The sequence below is a fragment of the Strongylocentrotus purpuratus genome, unplaced genomic scaffold (assembly GCF_000002235.5).
Source record: "Strongylocentrotus purpuratus isolate Spur 01 unplaced genomic scaffold, Spur_5.0 spur5_scaffold_20, whole genome shotgun sequence".
Classification (NCBI taxonomy): domain Eukaryota; kingdom Metazoa; phylum Echinodermata; class Echinoidea; order Camarodonta; family Strongylocentrotidae; genus Strongylocentrotus; species Strongylocentrotus purpuratus.
In genome coordinates this window covers 8184173-8197260 of record NW_022145606.1, presented here as the reverse complement: position 1 = coordinate 8197260, position 13088 = coordinate 8184173, and the positions used below count along the sequence as shown (strand labels likewise).

General features: G+C 36.5%; 1 long non-coding RNA gene across 1 annotated transcript; it reads left to right on the top strand.

Annotated features, from left to right (window-relative positions):
* The first annotated feature begins 3393 nt into the window (after positions 1-3393).
* Positions 3394-5464, top strand: LOC115927785. The gene is made up of 2 exons (XR_004065747.1): positions 3394-3697; positions 5295-5464. It is a non-coding gene; the product is annotated as an uncharacterized LOC115927785 (long non-coding RNA).
* The last annotated feature ends 7624 nt before the right edge of the window (positions 5465-13088 follow it).

The following is a 13088-nucleotide window of genomic DNA, read 5'->3' as shown; positions in this document are numbered from 1 at the left end:
TCAGTACAACCGAATAAAAAAAAATGTTATAAATCTGTAAGGGATGCACAGTAATGGCAAATTTTAAATTGATAAAGAAATACAATATAATCCTTTTCGTCTATTGGATGCGGACAACTTCTAAAGGTGGCAAAATAACCTGAATTATACTCTGTAAGGATTCGAGAATAGTTTGAAAATAGGGGTAAAACAAATTTAAGTTTATTAGGTCTATATTGTTTTATTAGCTTATAAATCTATTTTAAAAGAAATGATCGAAGCCGTTGATAATTTCTATTTCTTGCAATTTATCATATAAAATCAAAGGAATCTGTTTGGTTTTTTTTTTTTTGGGGGGGGGGGGCTTACCAATGTTTAAAACGCTACTATGGGAGTCAGGTTGTTTTATTCTAAAAGGTTTTCTTGGCTAACAAATGCAGTAATACAAAAGTTTGAAAGATTCCAAACAAACACGTCAATTTGCTCTGACCAATCATGACCCTTCCCATATCTGCCTTCATTTTAGTTATAAATGAAAAGAAAGAAAATGAAAAAGCACAGAGACTGGATCACAGGAAAAATGTTTAATGAAATGAAATAAATACGTAATTAAATTATGATTTATTTCTGTTAAAACAGCAGTTGGGGAGGAGGTCTTATGTATAGGCCTCTAGAGGCCATTAGACCCACTCGGGCATAAATAAAACAAAAATGCCAAAATGTCAATTATGCTGGTTTTAACATAAAATTAGAACGATGGACAAGAAGAATGGACAAGAAGAAAGAGAAACAACAAGGCTTTGTCGCCTGTGGGCGTCAATGCAATAAAGGGGGGATGCTTTTCGGAATAGCCTACAGATTCGATGTCCAATACGAACAAATCAGACAATTTAAGTCTAGCAATCCGCCATGTTATTCACGATAGAATTATCAGACTATGTCCTGTAGCCACTAGCGTACCTATGGGGGGGGAGGGGCCGGATTGCCCCCCCCCCCCGACGAAAAAGAAAGAGAAAGAAAAGAAGAAAAGAGAAAAGGGAAAAGAAAGGAAGGAAAAAGAAAAAGAAAGAAAAGAAGAAAAGAGAAATGGGAAACGAAAGGAAAGAAAAAGAAAAAGAAAGAAAAGAAGAAAAAAGGGAAAGAAAGGAAAGAAAAAGAGAAAGAAAAAAGGAGAGAGAGAGAGAGAGAGAAAATGAAAGAAGTAGGGAAGGAAAGAGGAAAAGAGTGACGCATTTGCCGACAGATATTTTGAAGGGCTTCATAAGCCCAGTTCCTGTCACTGTTGAGGGAAAAATCAGTTCGTAATGCCTCGCGCTCGCATGATTATTTTTTATCACTGATATGTGGATTCAGATACAAAAAGGGGGCTAATTACTTTTTTGTATTTGTTTTCAGGTCGATCACGATGTAGAAACAAATTAGTTGCATGTTTCAATATTATAGGGGGTAATGATTACTTCAAAAGGTTTTTTAATTTGATAAGAGCCTAATTAAACCATGGAATAATTAACATTTAGGATAGGGAAGGAGGGTGGTAGATGCTATGCATTTGTTAATCGGCAAATTTGGATGACGTCGCACCCTTAAAAGTTGGCAGCAAATTTGGGTGTCACACCCCTAACCCTAACCCCCCCCCTCCCAATAAAACAATCTTTTTCGAATTATGAAGACTTTTCAAATCAACAAAACATAAGTAAGGTACGGGTATGCATGAAATCGCGCGATCGCAAACATCAAAATACCGTGGGAGGGGGGAAAACCCTCCCCCCCCCCAAAAAAAAAAAAACCCTCCCCCCCAAAAAAAAAACACCCCCCCCCCGAAACCCCCCCCCCCCCCCCTGACGCGGTATGCCAGGTTCGCCACTGCCTGTAGCTATATAGGAACAAAATCCGCCAATGCACATTATCCGCCGTGTTCACTAACGGCAGATTTGGTTGTAGCGGGTACGATATCCGCTGCTGATCACGATATCTGCTAGGCAGATTTTGTTCCGAGAACACGATCCGCCAAGGTAACAAGATCTGCCGTCACACCGGGTTTTCGACAAGTAGGGCAAATGCAATAGCAATACACACGCCCCTCCACAGCTGGGAGCGAGGTAGCTAGGTTACCGAGCACGCCGTGTGAACCAGCTGTACGACGCAAAGAGAGGAATGTTACAGCTCAATCACAGCATAGGTCCATGATCACAGGGCCCAGGAGAAAAGCAAGCTACGTCACGCGAATCGCGGTTCAGTGAAAGCATGGACCTACTACAGTCCATGTTGAAAGCGAGCATTATGATGACAATTTTCATACACCTTACGAAATGCCCGCACCCGCCACGCCCACCCTCCAAGAGCCTAGTAAGAGTATAGCAGAAAATAGTCACAAAGCACCCGACACAGAGCTGGCCTATACCAGAGCATATACCAAATCGCCAAAAAAAAAAAATCACGGGGTTCTTCGAGAAAAGCGCCAACTCGGACAAAGAGTATACATTAGAAGGAGTAGAGGAAGATGGTTAAGGAGACACAGATACCAGCAAAAGTGAATCCGAAGAAATGCCGGAATCTCCGGAAATCGCGAAATCCTCAACCAACGGAAGAGAAAGTAGAAAAAGGAAACAAAAGGCCCAAAACAAACATAAACAGAAAAAGTTTAAAAACGATGATACTTTGGACTGGATGTTGCTGAACTTTACCTTCATACGTGACTAGGAATTACATTCGATTATTAAGCTTTAATGTACGTGGGATGAGAGAGTTTACAATTAGGGGACAGATTTTCAAGTTTTGATATGATACAAATGTCCATATAACATACTTGCAAAAACAACATAGTACGGTAAATAAAGAAGTTTTGTGGAAGCGCCAAATAAAAGTTAATGTTTATTTTAGTCACGGAACGAATAATAGCCGTGGGGTCATCATTTGTTTTAGAGAAGGGTTAGATTACAAGATTCAAAATACAATCATAGATAAAGAAGGAAGTTATATTATAATGAGAGTAGGAATAATGGGAAAGATGTTCTTGTTAACGAATATTTATGCTCCAAACAATTACCAGGAGCAGGTAAAGTTTTGGTCTGAATTAAGACATATGGAAAAATATTGAAGAGCCCAATGATATCATATTTTTAACAGGAGGAGATTTCAATGTGGCTATGGATACAAAGGCAGATTGATTGAATAGTTCAAGCAGTACATCCTACTCACGTGTTAATAGAGACAACCTTGTTTTGTTACTGAATGATTTCAACCTATGTGATATATGGCGTTTTCTTAACCCTCAAAAGAAACGATACTCTGGGAGAAAACCGGATTGTTATATTCAAAGTAGACTAGATTACTGGTTTATTCCTTATGATTCTCAAGATAATGTATCAAATATAACTTAAGTACCTTCTGTTACAACTGATCATTCAGTGTAGCGTCATAAGCATGTTATATTGAAATTGAATCATGTATTCACAAACAAGTTCTCCTTTCCCTCTGAGATTATGTAACAGAGTTCCCCTGTTTGTTCATGGAACAGCCCAGGGTCCAGTGGGGTGTTTGTTTTAGGGCTAATTTGCATAAACTTGGCTTGTAGAGCATCTCATGGGATGCATGCAACATCCTACAGTGCAGACCGAATTACACAGGAAAGGAGTTAGCAACTCAATTTAGAATTGTGTGAAAGTTTGGAGGATCTTTCATTGTAATCATCTATTAGAACCGGGATATTTAACAGTTGGTATTAAAGTCAATATATTGCTTGTTCATATATTCTTGTATACTGAATCTAGGTTACATACATTGTGAGAAACAGGAGACAAACCTATAAGAAGAAAGTAATTTGTGTGCTAATCCTTTGTTTTTGGTTCATTATGTTTTATATAATACAATGCTAGTATACTATGGTGGCCCTGATGGAACATCGCGAATAGACTAAATCGTGAAAAATATGCGATAAAATTCACGATATCGTCAATTTTATCGCATATTTTTCACGAAAAAATTCACGAAATTGACGATATCGTGAACTTTATCGTGAACTTTTCGCGATGAAATTGACGATATCGTGAATTTTATCGTGAAAAGTTCACGATATAAAGTTCACGATATCGTCAATTTTATCGTGTACTCTATCGTGTACTCTATCGTGTACTCTCCTGACGGGCGCTTCGTAAACAAAACCAGCCCTAGCTGGGGGAGACAGAGAGAAGGAAAAAAGGGAAAGGGAAAGAGAAGATAAAAGGAAAGAAAGAATAATAAGAAGAAAAGAGGGAAACGGGGGGGGGGGGGGGGGCGAAGGGCTCTTGCCTCCTCCTCACTCCCCCCCCCCCCCGCCAAAAAATAAATAAGGAGAGAGAGAAGGGAAAGGGAAAGGGAAAGAAAATATAAAAGGAAAGAAAGAAGAGGAAGAAGGAAGGAGGGAAACGGGGGAAGGGCGAAAGGCTCTTACCTCCCCCCCCCCGCCAAAAAAAAAATAAGAGAGAGAGAGAGAGAGAGAGAGAGAGAGAAGGGAAAGGGAAAGAAAGAAGAGGAATAAGAGGGAAACAGGGGAAGGGCGAAGGGCTCTTGCCTCCTCCCCCCCCCCCCGCCAAAAATAAATATGAGAGAGAAGGGAAAGGGAAAGAAAATATAAAAGGAAAGAAAGAAGAGGAATAAGAAGGGAAAAGGGAAACGGGGGAAGGGCGAAGGGCTCTTGCCTCCTCCCTCCCCACCCCCCGCCAAAAACATAAATAAGAGATAGAGAGAGAAGGGAAAGGGAAAGGGAAAGAGAAGATAAAAGGAAAGAAAGAAGAGGAAGAAGAAGAAGAAAAGAGGGAAACGGGGGCGAAGGGCTCTTGCATCCCCCCGCCCAAAAAATAAATAAGAGAGAGAGAGAGAGAAGGGAAAGGGAAAGAGAATAAAAAAGGAAAGGAAGAAGAATAAGAAGAAAAGAGGGGCTCTTGCCTCCTCCCCCCCCCCCCTCCCGCGCCAACAAATAAATAGGAGAGAGAGAGAGAGAGAGAGAGATAGAGAGAAGGGAAAGGGAAAGGGAAAGAAAATATAAAAGGAAAGAAAGAAGAAGAAGACGGAAAGAGGGAAACGGGGGAAGGGCGAAAGGCTCTTACCTCCCCCTCCCCCCTCCCGCCATAAAGGGAAAGAGAAGGGAGAGGAAAAGAAAATATAAAAGGAAAGAAAGAAGAGGAAAAAGAATAAGAAAAGAGGGAAACAGGGGCGAAGGGCTCTTACCTCCTTTCTTTTCTTTCTTTTCCTTTCTTTCCTATTCTCCCTCTTTTTCGTTTTTCTCTTTCTTTCTTCTCTTTCCCTTCTTCTCTTTGTGAATGATTCAGTCTTAACAGTAAACCACACTATCAGTACGATCGACGACACTATTGCCACGACACTATCCACTATCGCGACTATACTATCGACATCACTACCACTACACGTTTCTACGTTTGTTCTGGATTTATTGAGACTGTCGTCGATGTTTAGACTTGAATAAAGGCACGAGCTAGTTTATACTGCAGAGACTGCGTCTTGTGTGAATGATTCAGTTTAGTGCGTTTACTACGTTAATCATTACCCTGTAGAAGGTTTCTCGGAAACGAAGCTACAATTCAGCGTTGATATAGATTTTGAAATTTACTGACTTAATTCCAGGGAAAGGATATTGGAAATTCAATACATCATTATGTCAAGATGATAACTATTGTACAAGTCTCCGTAAAGAATCTCAATTATGGTTGACACAAACAAATACTATTTCTGACCCCAGAGTCAGGTAGGATTACCTGAAATACCAAATTCGAAGATACAAACATAATTATAGTCAGCTCAAGGCTAGAGAGGTAAAAACAGACATAATAAAATTAGAAAAAAAGGTACAAATTTAGGAATCAAAGTAACATGTGAATTCTGAACTAATTATAAACTACCATATTATGATCATGTTACGGAAGCCCTTATCGTTTGATCCAAGGCAAATTGGATCGAATATGGGGAAAAAAGTAATAAATATTTTCTTACACTGGAAAAACAGTAAAAAGGAAATTCTAGTATTCGAAAGCTTTCGAAAGAAAGTAATTTTACAAAGTATTATGAATGTCTATAGAGAGCATTACACAAAACAAAAGGTAAACACAACAGATGAAAATGCAAATTTGTTTTTGAAAACAAGACGGAGGAAACTCTCCGAGATATCGTCCATTTCATGCGAAGGGCTCCTCTCTGAAAATGAATGTAAGAAAGTAATAATGTAAATGCATTCTGGAAAGTCACCGGGGAACGTTGAACTATCGAAAGAATTCTATATTACCTTCTGGGATAGTGCAAGGGAACCCTTACTTATTTCTTTGAATTATTCTTACCAGGAGGTCGAGCTATCTACAAGTCAAAAACAAAGTATTATCTCTTTAATTTGTAAGCCGAATAAATATAGGCCAAAATCGTTAATAAATTGGATGCAAAAAAAAATGTTCAAAGGTGTTGGCGAATAGAATAATTCAAGTTTAATAGACGAAAATAATTGACACCGATCAATATGCTTTTTTACGTGGGAGGGCAATAAGAGAAGCTATCCTAAATGTACATGATATTTTCCATTTCCTTTGTTCTGAACAAAAAACAGGATTCATTGCTTCAGTAGATTTTAAGAAAGCGTTTGATTCTCTAGACCATGATTACATGTTTTAATGTTTACATTCGTTTGGTTTTGGAGCATCTTTAATTAAAGGGGTAAAATATTTGTTTATAAATACAGAAGGCTGTGTTTTTAAATAATGGTAAATCTACAGGATATTTTCCGATTAGTAGAAGGGTAAGACAGGGAGAATCCCTTTATCCCTAAGAGTTTATAATTTATCTAGAAACAATTGCATTATGAATCAGAAATTCAGTAGATAAAAAAAGAATAGTTGTAGCTACGAGTAAATTAAAGCTGTCTATGTATGCAGACGATTTTTGCTCTTTTTGTTTAGATGTAAAATCGCCAAACTTATTATTTGATGTTATCCAACAATTTGAGAAATGTTCCAGTTTAACTACGTGTATAAACCTAAGTAAGACCGGAATACTGAAAATTGGATATGAACCAGACGCTGGTTTCCGACACAGACTGAATTTTGTTAATATTATTAATGTACTTGGTACTTATGTTGGTATCGAATCATATTCTGCGCAGGTTAAAAAGCAGGTAAGCGGACCCATTTTTTTTTTGGCTCGGAATTTGAAAATTTGACATTTTTTTTTCGTTGGGGGGGGGGGGGGGGGGGGGGGGTAAGGTCACTTTACGTTAGCCGTGGGTATATATACATATATTTTTTTTTAAATCAAAAAAACAAAACAAAAACAAAAACAAAAGGGGGGGGTTAGTTTTTTAGGGGGGGGGGGTTGAACCCCCCCCCCCCCCTGCGTACGCCCCTGGTCAGTGCACAACAATTATATTAATAATAATAATATGACAAATTTATATAGCGCTTGTGACAAAAGTTTCAAAGCGCTGTACATGTACACAAATCAAAATTACTTAAAACAAAAATCAATATTACTAATGGAATTAACATTACTCAAATTACCAAGAAAACAAAATATTACTAACATAACTTAACAAATTATCATTACTTAAATTAACAAGAATATCAAATATTTCTAACTTAACTTAACAACTTAACATTACTTAAATTACCAAGAAGATTAACCATTATTAACATTACTAAAGAAATTAACAAAACATGTAAATTCCTTGGAAATTAACATTTTATCAGTAATAGCGATAATTTAAAAAGACATAATAAAGGCATGGTAATATTTATTCGAACTTATTTTAGAGTTATTTGGGTTGCTTTTGGAAAAGATGAGTTTTTAGATTCTTTTTGAAAATGTCAATGGTGGGTGGGTCCTGGATATGGGCGGGGAGAGTGTTCCAAAGAGTGGGGGCACAGACTGAGAAGGCCCTGTCACCATAGCGGTTGTGGGTGCGAGGACCAAGTGCGAGCTGGGGTCTGGATGATGATCGAAGGTTCATGCCGGTAGTCTGTTTGGGTGAGATCAGTTCAATCAGGTATGATGGTGCGTGTTGATGGATGATGTGGAACGTGAGAAGAAGAATCTTGAATTGGATACGTTGGGGAATTAAGAGCCAATGTAGGGTGCGGATGACTGGAGTGATGTGGTCGTGCTTTCTAGTGCGAGTGATGAGACGTGCAGCGGTGTTGGATATTGGATTCAAAGAATAAAAGAAGCTGATAAACAAGGATGATTTCAAATTTTTAAATATTATCTTAAAAAGAACGGTGGTTTGTTCCTGTTTAACAGTAACTATGGTCATACAATGTTAGACAAAAACATTCCTAAGTTCTATCGAGTTATTTTAGAAAGATGGAATTCTCTCAACGTGAGAAACAGAGAGGAAAGTACTAAATTCCAGTTTTTTTTTATCAATAGACAATTACAAGTAAATTCAGATATGATTTTCTTTCGAAAACTTGTCATTGAAAAGAATTTTGTTTTTAGTGATATCCTCACAGAAGGGGGCAATTTAAAGCAACAAGATAACATGCAAATTTTATTTAAAATAAATGCAAATGATTACTTTAGGATACAGGGAGTGTACTCTTCGTTATCAAAGATAAATATTCCTAAAAATAGTTTATACAAAACCATTCAAAAACGATATTACTTCCAATATTATTTTACCGCCCGAGTTGATATTTTTGAACAGAATAACAAGCAAACAATTTTGTGATCTGTTGGTTGCAGAGAAATAAGAATGCCCAGTCAGTACGTTTAGACTAAAGAATAGATATGATGTTTCAGAGAAGGAATTGTAATATTGGCTCGCTTATGTATCATTTCAACTACAATTGATGTAATTTACAGAGAACTTCAGTTCAATGTATTAAATAATATTCTGAAATTGAATTATAAAATGTATAAAGTGAAGGTCATTAGTTCCCAATTATGTTCTTTTTGTGACCTAACAAATGAAACGATTGAACTTTTTTTGGGGGAAATGTACACTAGTACAAGATATTTGGAATCAGCTTAAAAAAGAGCTGACTATGTTTGATTTCATGATGTTAACGGAACAATGGTGATTCTTGGTATGTTGTCGAAGAATTATATTATATTAATAATTGCAAAAAAAAACAATTTACCTGAATAGATTCAAAAAAGCTAAACCAAATATTACTGATTTCATTTCTTTATTAATCAAATCGTATAAGATGGAAGGATACATTGATATACGTAACGATAAAAAGCTGCCCATGACAGCAGATGGCAGGGCATTATCGTTCAATGCATTATGTAATCAAATGTTCATTTTTATTTGGTGTGTGAATCATTTTTCAAATATATCAATGTACCTTGAAGTGACTAAAAAATTAAAAAGACAATTTAAATACCAAAAAGATCATCGCTGTGGTGGATTATGTTATGAAAAGAGAGAAGGGCGCAATACGTTACCGTCTCCATAGGTTAAGCCCCACTGCACAACTTGTGACTATTATGTCTATTATGTAACCACATACCTGTTTTCATTGTGCATCGACTATATTCCCATGATTCGTCTCATTTTCATTGCATTGGAATTTGTTGATAAAATCATTGGTATATGGGAACCTATATTTTACAATCATTGCTTTTTATAGGTCCTCATATTTCACATAAATGATTATTTACTGCCATCACTGTTTTTTTTGTGTCATTATGCTTTATCTTGCTGACCTTTACTAACTTGTAAACTTTTATTTTGTGGAATGTGAAACAATAAAACAAACAAACAAACAAAGTTTGAGCAGGCTTATGCCTCGATCAAAAAGAAAATAATCACTTAGATGCTAAAATGGTTCTTTTTCCCCTTTTCCTTGTTATTCTCCCCTTCAACTCCCCTCTTCTTCTTCTTCTTGTCCCTCCTCGTCTTCTTATTCTTATTCTTCTTCTTCTCCTTCTCTTCTTCTCTTCTTCTTCTTCTTCTTCTTCTTCCTCTTCTTCTTCTTCCTCTTTTTATTCTTCCTCCTCGTCTTCTTCTTCTTCTCCTTCTCATTCTTCTTCTTCTCCTTCTCCTTCTCCTTCTCATTCTCTCAAGTAGTAGTTTTAGAAGTAATAGCAGCAGTATCACACTTCTATCAATACACTAATTATTTTAATTATTATCATTGTAACTGTTATAATATATATCATTGTTATTATTTCAATTATTGCAGTGAAAGTTGATTAAAAATAATACTCTTCGATTCATCACATATTATTCAATCATTTCTTCATAAAGTTATAAAGATGTTTTCTCTCGATATAACACAAAGTATGTGCACCTGTAACATTCATGTGGTCTAGTTGATAAGTCGTCCGCGGTTCGGGTCCCGCCGCGAAACTAATTTTCTTTTGGCAAGACATACATCTCCACCCAGATGTTAAATGGGTACCGGTAGAAAACAATTCCTTGAATGCTGTGAGCGCCGAAATCGACATGCAATGGCATTCAATGTCCTCAAAGTCTATATTGAAATAGCGCCACCTTGTGCCCAGCTCTTCCTACAGTCAAACAGGGAAAATATGGGACTGATCTGAGGACAGAATTGCCCAAATTTGAGGCTGTTCACACCGCAAGAGGGGACCGTGGGCGGACCGTGGATCGCGCTATCTACACAATCATGTCGATGCAGCTGTAAGCAAAGTTTGACACTAGACTTACAATTTGAATTTTTAAATTATTCTTTTTAACATCAGTAAGTTAAACAAAAAGTATTTTACTGCTATTTAAGTGTCATCAATTATTGTTACTAAAGCACCGATTTTGAGTGAAATCAGTTGAGTTTTGTACAGTGGTGTTTGAAATGTTGAGAATCAAAAGCACAGCTTTTACTACACAGCCAGGATAGTGATGCTCCTATGTGTGGTCAAGACTACCTTTAAATATATGCTTGATAAATATATCCCATCTTACTCAAAGTATGTCAATCTTGTCATTCGCCGGATTCACACCGCAGTGAGATAGCGCGGTCTTTCGTAGCACCCCCTTTTTTGAGAGGTCCTGTTGCCATGACGCGTGACGTCATGAGGTCAGAGCGGTCAAAGATTTCGCGCGCTATTACGAACCCGGAGTGTTGAGTTGTACCGATTCAGATTCAGATCGCACCAAAATAGAATGAGTATAAAATTATCTTATTTAGGCTCATTGAAACTTTCATCATAAATTCCAAAAACCTGACTGTATTTCAGTCTTTTTCTTTCATAACTCTGATTTATCCGACACTTATTTAATATGTCAATACCAATATTTGTCAACTAAAACAACCTTAAATCAACCTCTGACTGGTGTCATTATTACTCTGTGTTTTCAAAAACACAAAATCCCTCTTTATAAAGACTACCTTTAAATATATGCTTGATAAATATATCCCATCTTACTCAAAGTATGTCAATCTTGTCATTCGCCGGATTCACACCGCAGTGAGATAGCGCGGTCTTTCGTAGCACCCCCTTTTTTGAGAGGTCCTGTTGCCATGACGCGTGACGTCATGAGGTCAGAGCGGTCAAAGATTTCGCGCGCTATTACGAACCCGGAGTGTTGAGTTGTACCGATTCAGATTCAGATCGCACCAAAATAGAATGAGTATAAAATTATCTTATTTAGACTCATTGAAACTTTCATCATAAATTCCAAAAACCTGACTGTATTTCAGTCTTTTTCTTCCGTAACTCTGATTTATCCGACACTTATTTAATATGTCAATACCAATATTTGTCAACTAAAACAACCTTAAATCAACCTCTGACTGGTGTCATTATTACTCTGTGTTTTCAAAAACACAAAATCCCTCTTTATAAATGTGTGAATTAAACGCTAACCAAATAACGCACATACTTTCAATGTAAACGTACATATTACGCTGCACACTTCTATACACATTAACATGCACATTACTAACACATCTTCGTACTCGAATGTGACACCAAATAATCATTAATTTCCACTAATTCATTATCATACACTCATAATATCCTATCCAAGCTTTATTCATTTCTTTAACGGAAACTGCTAGCGACTCTGAAATACCGTTGCCATTTTCCAAAACCTGGAATTCTGGCCTCTAAATAAGCGTCTGAAATGATATGTCAGATCACATCCATGGAAAAATGTGCTCTGCAACGTATACACTTACATGACCCTAGAGGTACGTCAGGGTCAATACGGTATCTTACAAAAAATCTTGGAAAAAGCAAAGAACTTTCATGTTTCACCGAAACACTTGTGATTTTGGAGGATTAAGAATGATTCAAATTAAGTTCGTTTTTAAATATTCCACCGTACTAGATGAAAATGTTGCAAGCATGGCAAGAGACAACTTATTTAAGATATTTATACGGTTATATATGAAGCCAATTATTTGGGATTGTTCAAGTGAATCACTTGATTGAGAAAGCTCATGTTTAAGTCTGTTCAATATTTTGTGAACCTCGGTATAAAAGGTAATGCTTTGCTTATGATTAATGATATTTATGATGCGATACCCAGGTTATGGAAAGAAGATTCAGGGTCATTACAATTTCTCAAAGTTGATGTTTCAACCTATAATACTAATTTTTATATTTCATGTTTAAAAAAAAAACAGCTTTTAGATGTTGGTTCAACAACAATTTATGATTATTTTATAAAAGTACCACAGCAAACGTATGATCTGCAAATATGTATGATTTTATAAAGAAAGAATTAAAAGAAATATTTGTTAGACTAAGAATTACTTTACTCATTAGAAAACAACGAGAGACAAGATATAACCTTAGGAGAAGTAAACAAGTGAGTCTGCCCAGGTGTAAAACAAACCGATTTAAGAATAGTTTTATCCCTTGGTGTGCGTATTTTAACCATTCAATATTCTTTTGAACTTGTACCCCGACACATGCAGCTGGTTTTTAATTATATATATATATATTATATTGATCTACTTGTATTTATATTCATAATTTATCACGTTCATTGTACTCAATTTAATAATGTTCTCAATCATGTTGAAAATGTATGTATTATCAATCCAATCCTTTGGTTGCTATGAATGAATAAATAAACGAATATATGTAATGCGCATTGAAATTTGTTTATACAAAAACAAATAAACTTGTGTGTACTGTGTCGATTTTGGAATCATCAA